The following is a 12595-nucleotide window of genomic DNA, read 5'->3' on the forward strand; positions in this document are numbered from 1 at the left end:
GTCAGTGGAAAGAGCAATCTGCTCCAATGGTGACCCAGTGGTTTGCAAGGGTAAATGATATTGAACGAATGGAAGACCTGACTGCCACAATGAGGGATAAAACGGAGGAGCATGGGAACAGATGGTTCTACTGGACCCAGTTTCGCTTTTCGGAAGAATACCTCCGCGAGACATAGTAAGCTCATGGTGATCGTTGGAGATCGCTGTTCCAAACGTTGGACAGCTGATGAGCTGGTGAGCCGAGGGCGTCTCTTGCTCCCTGGGAGGGGACCCCATCCTATCCACTCTACCCACGACACCCCCTTACCCCTTCTTTTCCTTTTCTGCCATTTCCTTCCCCAATCTTCTCTTTCCCCTTCTCCCTCCTTTCAGTTCTACTATTTCCCTTCTTAACTCAAAAAAGGGAAAAGAAAATGGTATGTTCCGACCCCATTTGACTACTACACAATACTCTTCCTCTATCTATGGATATCTAAACTCTTCGAGGGTAGCAGGGCTAGTATCAATAATATTTTAAGTGGTAGAGGATCCCAACGAGATGGAGCTTTAATCTCATCTTGATATGACCGCAAAGCTGTACACGTGCTATTCTCCTCAGACTTCTTACCATTGGCTCTGATATCCATGCAATATGATCATTTATATACTACTAAATAAAAAAATAAAAAAACAGAAGCCTATGGCACCTGGTATTCCCAGGCGGTCTCCCATCCAGGTACTAACCAGGCCTGACACTGTTTAGCATCCGAGATCAGACGAGATTGGGCGCTTTCAGGGTGATGGGGCCATAGGTGATCTCTTCGGGCACTCTCAACCCTCTTGACAAATGCCAAGATGGTCACCTTGGGAAACAAGTGAAAAAAAAAACAGGTCAATGTCAACAACATAAAAAGAAGAATACGGCACCTGGTATTCCAACGCCATCTCCCATCCAGGTACTAACTAGGCCCAACCCTTCTTAGCCTCAGAGAAGAGAAGAGATAGGGCTCTTTCAGGGTGATGCTGCTGTAAGCGATCTCTTTGGGCACTCTCAACCCTCTTGACAAATGCCAAGATGGTCACCTTGGGAAACAAGCAAAAAAAAAAAACGAATCAACGCCAACAACATAAAAAGAAGCCTACAATAACTGGTAATCCCAGGTGGTCTCCCATCCAGGTACTAACCAGCCCGACTGTTCTTAGCCTCCAAGATCAGACGAGATTGGGTGCTTTCAGAGTGATGTGGCCATAGGCAATCTCTTCAGGCACTCTCAACCCTCTTGACAAACACCAAGATGGTCACTTTGGGAAATAAGCGAAAAAAAACAGGTCAACGCCAACAACATAAAAAGAAGTCTACGACACCTGGTATTCCCAGGCGGTCTCCCATCCAGGTACTAACAAGGCCCGACTCTATTAGCCTCCAACATCAAACAAGATCGGGTGCTTTCAGGGTGATGTGCCCATAGGCAATCTCTTCAGGCACTTTCAACCCTCTTGACAAACGCCAAGATGGTCACCTTGGGAAACAAGCAAAAAAATATAAATAAGTCGGAAGCTAGAGACAATACGGCCCGAGTCCTCAATTTAATCCATGCGGCGCATGTACAGGGAAGGCCCTTGCTTATGTTGTCAACGGACGCGGAGAAGGCCTTTGACAGGGTGGCCTGGCACTTTATGCAGGCCACCCTGGAACATATAGGTCTTGGCCCCAACATGATGAGCTGGGTAATGTCGCTTTACTCCACGCCGTCGGCAGCGGTACGGGTGACCGAGGGGTGCTCGGACTCTTTCCCCATCACTAATGTGACGAGGCAGGGGTGCCCTCTGTCTCCCCTAATTTTAATTCTGACACTGGAACCACTTATGTGTCACGTTCGGAATGACCTGAATATTACTGGCATATCCAAACCCTCGGCACACCACAAAATTGCGGCGTACGCTGACGATCTAATTTTTTCCGTCTCCAATCCACACATTTTGCTTCCCAAAATACTTGCGTCTCTACAGCGACACGGCAGCCTATCAAACTATAAAAACAATTGCGCCAAGTCGGCTGTATTGAATATATCGGTCCCGGATGGTGAGGCCAAGAGGCTCCGGTCCGCTTTTCCATTCTACTGGGCTGAAAAATCTATACGTTAACTGGGCGTTGACATCGCAGCGGATTTAGCGCAATTGTACCTGCTTAATTTTGTCCCTCTCCTGGATAGACTGAAATCTGATTTGGGAAACTGGCATGCTTTAACACTGATCTGGTTCGGGCGCTGTAATGCATTCAAAATGATGGCCCTCCCTCGGATCTTATACATGTTCCAGACATTACCGATCCGGTTACCCCCAATTTTTTTCAGACAACTGCAGGTGCTGCTCCGGGACTTTATTTGGGCGCGCAAACCGCCCAGAGCCCGTTTGCAATTGCTTGCCAGACCAAAGGACAAGGGGGGTCTGGGTCTCCCAGATCTCAGACAATACTACAGAGTGACTCTGCTAGCGAGAGTCGTTGATTGGCATTGTAATGGCCCGCACAAGCAGTGGGTGGAGATGGAGATTGAGGATGGTTCCATTCCCCTATTGACCTCCCCGTGGCTCCTATCCTCCCTACCAAAAGACCTCAGAGGTCACCCCGTAGTGGGAGCTACGTTGGCTGTTGTGCGGAGGTTGTTCCGCTGCACACACATTGCTCCCCTGCCATCACCAATGACTCCGGTTATAGGTAATCCAGACTTCCCACCGGGATTTACCAACAAGAAACTGCGACAGTTGACAGTGGTGGGGAAACAGCGTCTGGGAGAGGTGTGGTCCACGGGAGGGCTCCCGACCACGCAAACTGTCGCCGAGCTTTCTGACCCTCCGCTTGACTTGTTTAGTGCTTATCAACTTCGTCACTTTCTTCTGGCCATACAAAGGGCCCCCTACACTCCTAGAGACCTGACACCCTATAAATCCATCTGTCACAAAAGGGAACCTGTGCGACACACCCTCTCCCTCCTGTACAACCTATTGAGTAGTCAGGAGGAGGAGTCGACCCCCACCATTTATCCACAAATGGGAGAGGGACTTAGGCATCACATTTACCCCACAACAGATAGGGAAGATCCTGACCTTAGTACATAAAGCTTCCATCGCAAACCAATATCAAGATACAAGATAGTCTCACGCTGGTATAGAGTCCCATACCTTCTGAATAAAATGGATAGATCGATCCCGGATGTTTGTTGGAGGTGAAATTCAGATATGGGGACCATGGGACACCTTTTCTGGGCATGCCCAACCTTGAGGAACTTTTGGCTTCCCAGTAGCGTGCCTTCTACACTTGACCGAACAGCCTGTTCGAAAATACAATAAAAACCCCACGATGCAACTCCTGAATGCCGCCCGGGCCTGCATTCCCGCACTGTGGAGGCAGCCTCAGCCCCCATCCAAGGTGCTGTGGTATTCCAAAGTCAATCATATTCTCCGGATGGAAGAATTGACCGCCACCCTTCACAACACTGAAGAGGCATTTAGTGTTACATGGAGGCCCTGGAGGTACTTTACTGGTACTCGAGACTACATTCGGGAGGTGAGCAGTGCCTCCGTCCCAGAAAACGACTGAACATCTAACGTTTACCTACGTAGGCCATGTCTGCCCTGGGTGGCATTCCCCCCCTCCCTTTTTGTCTTTATTTTTCCTTTTTTCCCCGCCGCCATCCCCCCACCTCCTCTCTCTCCGTCTTTGCACTCTCTTCTTCCCCCGTCCTCCCTTTTAACTATGCCTTGTCTCCTTACTAGCCTTCAGGACCCAGAAGAACCCCAGGGTTCTGGACATGACCGGCTCATATTTTACTCTGGTTCACGTAGGTCATGATAAGCTGGCTCGCTGTGGTCCCAGTTGTTCTCCATGATTACATTTGTCTGAACGGAGCTGCACTAGTTATACTGTACTACATGTCGGAGGTGGGGTTTCTCTATTTTCTGCATGAAACTGTAGGACTCCCCTCTGAGAACCCAGAGTTATTTGGCTGCCTATTTTTTGTTAGCATGTAATTGTGACCCTGGGTCATGCTGTATGGTTGACTGTTATATTTATGTTGTTCTACTTAATAAAAGAATAATAAAAATAAAAAAAATAAGTCAATGCCAACAGCTTAAAACTAAAGCCTATGGCATCGAGAAATCCCAGGCAGTCTCCCATCCAGGTACTAACCATGTCCCAACCCTGCTTAGCCTCTGAGATCAAATGCACGCTCAACCCTCTTGACAAACGCCAAGATGGTCACCTTGGGAAACAAACAAAAAAAACAAGTCAACGCCAACAACATAAAAAGAAGCCTGCGGCATCTGGAAAACCCAGGCGGTCTCCCATCCAGGTACAAACCAGGCCCAACCCTGCTTAGCCTCTGAGACCAAACGAGATTGGGCGCTTTCAGGGTGTTGTGCCCGTAGGCAATTTCTTTGTGCACTCTCAACCCTTTTGACAAATGCCAAGATGGTCACCTTGGGAAACAAGGGAAAAAAAACAGGTCAAAGCCAACAACATAAAAAGAATCCTACGGTATCCGGTATTCCCAGGCGATCTCCCAATCAAGATACTAACCAGACCAGATCCTTCTATGTCACCTGGTCTTCCCAGGCAGTCTCCCATCCAGGTACTAACCAGGCCTGATGCTGCTAAGCCTCTGAAATCAGACGAGATCGGGTGCTTTCAGGGTGATGTGGCCGTAAGTGTTCTCTTCAAGACACGCCCAACCCTCTTGACAAACGCCAAGATGGTCGCCTTGAGAAACAAGCGAAAAAAACAGTTCAAAGCCAACAACAAAAAAAGAAGCCTATGGCACCTGGTATTTCCAGGCGGTCTCCCATCCAGGTACTAACCAGGCCCGACACTGTTTAGCCTCTGAGATCAGATGAGATTGGGCGCTTTCAGGGTGATGGGGCCGTAGGTGATCTCTTTGGGCACTCTCAACCCTCTTGTTAAGCGCCAAGATGGTCACCTTGGGAAACAAGCGAAAATAAACAGGTAAACGCCAACAACATAAAAAGAAGCCTACGGCACCTGGTATTCACAGATGGTCTCCCATACAGGTATTAACCAGGCCGTACACTGCTAGGCCTCCTTGATCAGATGAGTTTGTGCGCTTTCAGGGTGATGTGGCCATAGGTGTTCTATTTAGACACTCTCAACCCTCTTGACAAATACCAAGATGGTTATCTTGGGAAACAAGTGAAAAAAAAAAGGTCAACGCCAACAACATAGACCCTGCCGGTCTGCCATCTGACCCAGACCCTGCTTAGCCTCTGAGATCGGGTGCTTTCAGGGTGATGTGACCTCAGGCGAACGCTTTGGGACATACTCAAAACTCTTGACTGATGCTAAAATGGTCACCTTGGGAAACAAGCGAAAGAAAAACAGGTCAAAGCCATTAATATAAAAAGATTCCTACGGCACCTTTAATTAGGTACTATCCAGGCCGGACCCTGCTTAGCCTCTGAGATCAGATGAGATCGGGCGCTTTCAGGGGGATGTGGCCGTAGGAGATTTCTTTGGGCTCTCTCAGCCCTCTTGACAAATGCCAGGATGATCACCTTGGGAAACAAGCGGAAAAAAAAAACCATGTCAACGCCAACAACATAAAAAGAATCCTACGGCACCTGGTATTCCCAGTTGGTCTCCCATCCAGTTACTAATCAGGCCCGACAATGCTTAGCCTCCGAGATCAGACAAGATCAGGCACTTTCAAGGTGATGGGGCCATAGGCAATCTCTTCAGGCACTCTCAACCATCTTGACAAACGCCAACATGGTCATCTTGGGAAACAAGCGAAAAAAACCAAGTCATTGCCAACATTGGAGGCTAAGCAGGGTTGAGCAATCAGTTTCCTTGCCTGAAATAGGCATCTCAGAACTGCCATCTGGCTACTTCCCGGGTTTCCAACTCCTTCAACTAATCCCAGGAGACAATACTTCGCCTCCATCCTGGTGGAGGTTCCAACCACCCGATCAATGGTTCCTGTCACCTCTGTCCAGTAGCGGATCAACTTCGGGCATCTCCAAAACATGTGCATCATGTCTCCCCCCATGTTCCCGCACCGGGGGCAACTTGCGTCCGGCCGTTCGGCCAAACTGAAAAAGTTTACGAGGAGCATAATAGGTTCTATATAATAAGAACAGATGTGACATCCTCTGTGAGGAGAGCCACAATTCACCACAGGCAGGATTCCTGTGGCCAATTATAGCTCAGGGGGGTTTAGTACACACCCCACACAATATAAGGCCGCCAGCGCGGCGGCCTTGTATAGTGTGTTGCGGTGGTCAGGGAAAGAGGACGATAGGCAGGGACAGCGTCTTTACTGCTAGGGAACCTAGCACTGTTACAGTGGGTGTTATGTGCCTCCTGCACAGTACACAGCTGAAGCTACCCTTTATTACTGGTGTTCAATTTCTGCAATACATGCATCTGCAGTGCAGAAGTTAGAGTCGGTGTTGTGTGCCTCCTGCACAGTATACACCTTATTGCTGGTGTTCTGTTTCTGTAATACAGGAACCTAGCACTGTTACAGTGCTAGGGTGTACAGAGAAGCTGGTATATATAGAAGACTACAGCATACAGAAGAAAGGCTAGTGAATACAGAATACAGGTTTCGTGTATGTAGATAGGCTTGAGTATACAGAGATGCTAGAGTAAACAGTGAGGCTGGGGTACACAGAGAGGCTAGTTTAAAGACAAATACAAAGATGTTAGTGTATATAGAGAGGTTAGTGTATAGAGAGAGTCGAGTGTATACAGAAAGGACAGTGCATATAGAGTAGCTAGTGTATACAGAAAGGGTATACATGAAAGCTGACATTCTATACAGAAGACTGGGTAGTGTATACAGAGAGTCTAGTGGGTACAGAAGACAGGCTGGTGTATTCTAGCTAGTTTTTACAGTCTAGTGTATACAGAAGACAGGCTGTGGTATACAGAGAGTTTAGTGTATTCAGAGAGTCTAGTGTATACAGTCGGCGAGTGTATACATAAGACTGGCTAGTTTACACAGTGTTTACAGAGATGCAAGGGTGTACAGAGAAGCTGGTATATATAGAAGACTACAGCATACAGAAGAAAGGCTAGTTAATACACAATACAGAAGACTCGTGTATGTAGATAGGCTTGAGTATACAGAGATGCTAGAGTAAACAGTGAGGCTGGGGTACACAGAGAGGCTAATTTAAAGAGAGGCTAGTATATACAAAGATGTTAGTGTATATAGAGAGGTTAATGTATATAGAGGGTCGAGAGTATACAGAAAGGACAGTGCATATAGAGAAACTAGTGTATACAGAAGACAGGCTTGGGTATACATCAAAGCTGACAGTGTATACAGAAGACTGGGTAGTGCATACAGAGAGTCTATTGGGTAAAGAAGACAGGCTGGTGTATTCTAGCTAGTTTTTACAGTCTAATGTATACAGAAGACAGGCTGTGGTATACTTGAGGGTTTAGTGTATTCAGAGAGTCTAGTGTACAGAGATGCAAGGGTGTACAGAGAAGCGAGAAGCTAGTATATATAAGGCTAGTGAATACAGGCTAGTGAATACAGAATACAGACTCGTGTATGCAGATAGGCTTGAGTATACAGAGATGCTAGAGTAAACAATGAGGCTGGGGTACACAGAGAGGCTAATTTAAAGAGAGGCTAGTATATACAAAGATGTTAGTGTATATAGAGAGGTTAGTGTATAGAGAGAGTCGCGTGTATACAGATAGGACAGTGCATATAGAGAGACTAGTGTATACAGAAGACAGGCTTGGGTATACATCCAAGCTGACAGTGTATACAGAAGACTGGGTAGTGTATACAGAGATTCTAGTGGGTACAGAAGACAGGCTGGTGTATTCTAGCTAGTGTTTACAGTCTAGTGTATACAGAAGACAGGCTGTGGTATACAGAGGGTTTAGTGTATTACAGAGATGCAAGGGTGTACAGAGAAGCTAGTATATATAGAAGACTACAGCATACAGAAGAAAGGCTAGTGAATACAGAATAAAGGCTGGCTTCTACGGAGAGGCTACCACTACGGAGATGCAGAACACTATCTAGGGTATATAGAGAGGCTAGATTATACAGAAAGGCTAGTGCATAGAGTGAAGCTATTGTATATAGAAGCCTGGTTAGTGTATACAGAGAAGCTAGTGTGTACAGAAGAAAGGCTAGACAGGCTATAAAGAGAGATAAGTTTTTACAGAAGACAGTTTGGGGTATACAGAGATGCTAGTTTATACAGAGAGACTAATGTATACAGACGACAGGCTAGGGCATACAGAAGACAGAAGACGGGCTAGTGTATTCAGAACATAGGCTAGTGTATATCGAAGACAGGCTATTGTATGCAGAAGACCGGCTAGTGTAAACATACTGGTGTATATAGAGAGGCTAGTGAATTTAGAGGGTAGGCTAAGTGATAACAGAAGACAATCTGGGCTATACAGAGACATCTCATCATTTCATCTAGCTCACATCTCTAATGGAGTTTGTCTCATTGCCATGTTATGCCTTTTCATTCTTATGCTAAATATAGATCACTACACGATTTTAATCATCCACATCAAGCATGCAATAAAACTATCATACATCAAAATAAACCATGTACTCTTTTGCTCTATTTTGCATATTTGTACCGGAACTGTGAGTATGTGACAGTCCTGACACACCATCCTGACTTATTTTTCTTTATTTCTTATTAGAAATGGAGAGTACTATCTCAAAATCCACTTAAATCTATTCACTTCCATGAGTTCTAGCGCTAATTGTACCTTAATGCAAAATGTTCACAAAACCATCCATTTGCTTCCAGACATGCTGCACATACTAAGAGTAATGTAACTATCGCTCTCTAACGATGTAAACAGTTTTATTGCTTTTCTGACATTGACCGAGTATCTCTGACATTAACTGAGTATCTCTCTGCACTATGATCTTAATAATAATAATAGGATTGTGTAATGCAAAGATCAACTAGTCAATCAATAAGCTTTCTTATTGGTACCGGCATATCCTTTAAATTTAGACTAACGCAACTATTTCTCGGCCATTTTTAAACTAAGCTTTCAATCTCTTACCTTTGAACAGCCATACTTCCTCCCTACAATATTAAGCCATTTAAATTTCCTATTGGTCGCCTATATTATACAACTCTCTGAAAAGCATATATGTAGAGAATAAAACTAGTCTTACATCTTAATAAAATAGTTTTATTGCTCAACCAGTATCAGCTGTCATATACTGTATTACTTCTTTTTCTCCACCTTACACGCTAGCTTTTCTGTATACTTTTCTGTATATATAATCTCTCTGTGTACACCAGCCACTCAATATAGACTAGCCTCTCTGTCTTCTGTATAATCTATATACACTAGCCTGCCTTCTTTTTACAATATTCTCGGTGTCCCAGCCTCTCTGCATACACTAGCCTCACTGAATTCCCCAGACTGTCTTCTGTATACACAAGCCTATCTGTAAAAAAAAATAGCCGGTCTTCTGCATACTCTAGCCTCTCTGTGTAACACAGTCTCTCTCTGGATTCCCTAGCCTACATCTCTGCATACCCAGGACCTTCCTCTGTATAATCTAGCCTATCTGTATACACTAGCCTGTCTTTTGTACAAATTAGCTTCTCTGTAGCCGGTCTTCTGTATACACGAGCCTCACTGTCTACTCTTGGTTGTCTTTTGTATACACTAGCATCTCTTTATACATTAGCTCTCTGTATACCCAAGCCTCTCTGTATACACTAGTCCACCGGTATACACTAGCAAGTCTGCATACACTAGCCTCTCTTTGTAACTCAACTTCTCTCTCTGTATACCTTAGCCTCCATCTCTGCATACCCAGGACGTTCTTCTCTATAATCTAGCCTATGTGTATACACTAGCCGGTCTTCTGTAGACATTAGCCTCCCTGTATAAACTAGCTGGTCTACTGTATACACTAGTCCGTCTGTATACACTAGCAAGCTTGCATACACTAGCCTCTCTGTGTAACCCAGCCTCCATCTCTGCATACCCAGGACGTTCTTCTCTATAATCTAGCCTATTTGTATACACTAGCCTGTCTTTTGTACACATTAGCCTCTCTGTATAAACTAGCCGGTCCTCTGTATACACTAGTCCATCTGTATACACTAGCAAGTATGCGTACTCTAGCCTCTCTCTCTGTATACCTTAGCCTCCATCTCTGCATACCCAGGACGTTCTTCTGTATAATCTAGCCTATCTGTATAATCTAGCCTATCTGTATACACTAGCCTGTCACACATTGTACACATTTGCCTCTCTGTATAAACTAACTGGTCTTCTGTATACACTAGTCCGTCTGTATACACTAGCAATTCTGTGTAACCAAGCCTCTCTCTCTGCATACCCTAGCCTCCATCTCTTGCATAAACCAGGACCTTCTTCTGTATAATCTAGCCTATCTGTATACACTAGCCTGTCTTTTGTACAGATTAGCCTCTCTGTGTAAACTAGCCGGTCTACTGTATACACTAGTCCATCTGTATACACTAGCAAGTCTGCATACTCCTGCCTCTCTGTGTAACCCAGCCTCGCTCTCTCTCTCTGTATACCCTAGCCTCCATCTCTGCATACCCAGGACGTTCTTCTGTATAATCTAGCCTATCTGTATAAACTAGCCTGTCTTTTGTACACATTAACCTCTCTGTATAAACTAGCCGGTCCTCTGTATACACTAGTCCGTCTGTATACATTAGCAAGTCTGTGTAACCAAGCCTCTCTCTCTGCATACCCTAGCCTCCATCTCTTGCATAACCAGGACCTTCCTATGTATAATCTAGCCTATCTGTTTACACTAGCCTGTCTTTTGTACACATTAGCCTCTCTGTATAAACTAGCCGGTCTAATACAGTAGACACTAGTCCATCTGTATACACTAGCAAGTCTGCATACTCCTTCCTCTCTGTGTAACACAGTCTCTCTCTCGGTATACCCTAGCCTCCATCTCTGCATACCCAGGACGTTCTTCTGAATAATCTAGCCTGTGTTTTGTACACTTTAGCCTCTCTGTATAAACTAGCCGGTCTTCTGCATACACGAGTCTCTCTGTATACCCTTGGATGTCTTTTGTATACACTAGCTGCTCTTTATACATTAGCTCTCTGTATACCCAAGCCTCTCTATACACTAGTCCGTCTGTATACACTAGCAAGTCTGCATACACCAGCCTCTCTGTGTAACCCAGCCTCTCTCTCTGCATACCCAAGATGTTCTTCTCTATAATCTAGCCTATTTTATACACTAGCCTGTCTTTTGCACACATTAGCCTCCCTATATAAACTAGCCGGTCTTCTGTATACACTAGTCCGTCTGTATACACTAGCAAGTATGCATACTCTAGCCTCTCTCTCTGTATACTCTAGCCTCCATCTCTGCATACCCAGGACGTTCTTCTGTATAATCTAGCTTATCTGTATACACTAGTGTATACAGACAGACTAGTGTATACAGAGGACCGACTAATGTGTACAAAAGACAGGCTAATGTATACAGATAGGCTAGATTATACAGAAGAACATCCTGGGTATGCAGAGCGCTCAGCTTCAAGGTATGGCCAATGTGAGTAATATGAGGGACACTCCTCACCCCCGCCCCCACCTACCAGATCTGAGTTTCATCCCCTTGCCCTCTCTGCCCCGGTCATCTGGTGGCAGTTTTATGCACTCCCTGGCCCCCACCCATTCATAATCCTTACCGACCTTTCTTTCCGCTGCTCACAGGAACACACTGGATGACTTGTCTAATTAACCAACTTGTACAAGACACCGCTATCCTCCTGTCTGACACCGGTCCCCCTTGGAGGCTTTACCCCTCACTGTTTGGGTGGTCCCTGCCTCTCCCTGGATGCTCCACATATACCACAACGACATTGTCAGAGGGGCACCACTTGACAGGACACAGGGCTTTCATTCCGGTGGCATCTCCCATTGGAGGAAGGGATGATGGCCCCAACCCCTTGGCAGCAGGTTCTTTCATGTACAGACCAGGGCGGCTCATCTTCCCTTCTGGAGTCTTGACCTTAGATGGGGGATTTGCACTTTGGGGGGTCTGAGTGATACCTAATGCGCTGTACTAGAAGGGCTTGACATTCCTGCATATGTGTCCCCTCCCCCTGGATGCGCCCCTTGTCCCCCCCTCTGGCTCCCACCTACTCTTTGCCGACATTGCCTTCTGCAGCTTTCGGGGACCCTGGATGACTTATTTATTGAGCCTATTGGTACGAGACACTGCTTCCCTCCAGGGTGACTCTGGACCCCCCTGGAGGATTTACCCCTTACTGTTTGGGCGGTCCCAGCCTCCCTCTGGATGCTCTACACAGCCCCCGATGGCGATGCAGGAGAGACACTAATTGGCGGGCCCCAGGACTGCTGCTCGGGTGAAGTCTCCCATTGGATGGAGGGATGGTGTCCCCAGCCCCTTGCCTGCCGGATTTTCCATGCACCGACCAGGGCTGCTCCTCTTTCATCTTGATGTGGTGACAATTGGGGGGGAGGAGTTGAAATTTATGGGGTCCGGGTGTTTGCTGGTGGGAGTGCGCTAAAGGACTTGACATTTCTGCATGTTTGTCCCCTCTCCCCT

General features: G+C 46.0%; 4 pseudogenes; all 4 read right to left on the minus strand.

Moving 5' to 3' along the window:
- Positions 1-674: 674 nt before the first annotated feature.
- On the minus strand, positions 675-793 carry LOC143955726 (5S ribosomal RNA; annotated as a pseudogene).
- A 322-nt stretch (positions 794-1115) lies between these two features.
- On the minus strand, positions 1116-1233 carry LOC143945724 (5S ribosomal RNA; annotated as a pseudogene).
- A 3554-nt stretch (positions 1234-4787) lies between these two features.
- On the minus strand, positions 4788-4906 carry LOC143944082 (5S ribosomal RNA; annotated as a pseudogene).
- Positions 4907-5601: 695 nt separating this feature from the next.
- LOC143948520 (5S ribosomal RNA) lies at positions 5602-5720 on the minus strand (annotated as a pseudogene).
- Positions 5721-12595: the final 6875 nt, after the last annotated feature.

Source organism: Lithobates pipiens, unplaced genomic scaffold (genome assembly GCF_037356315.1).
Source record: "Lithobates pipiens isolate NorthernLeopardFrog02 unplaced genomic scaffold, aLitPip1_a1.2 Scaffold_10, whole genome shotgun sequence".
Lineage (NCBI taxonomy): Eukaryota > Metazoa > Chordata > Amphibia > Anura > Ranidae > Lithobates > Lithobates pipiens.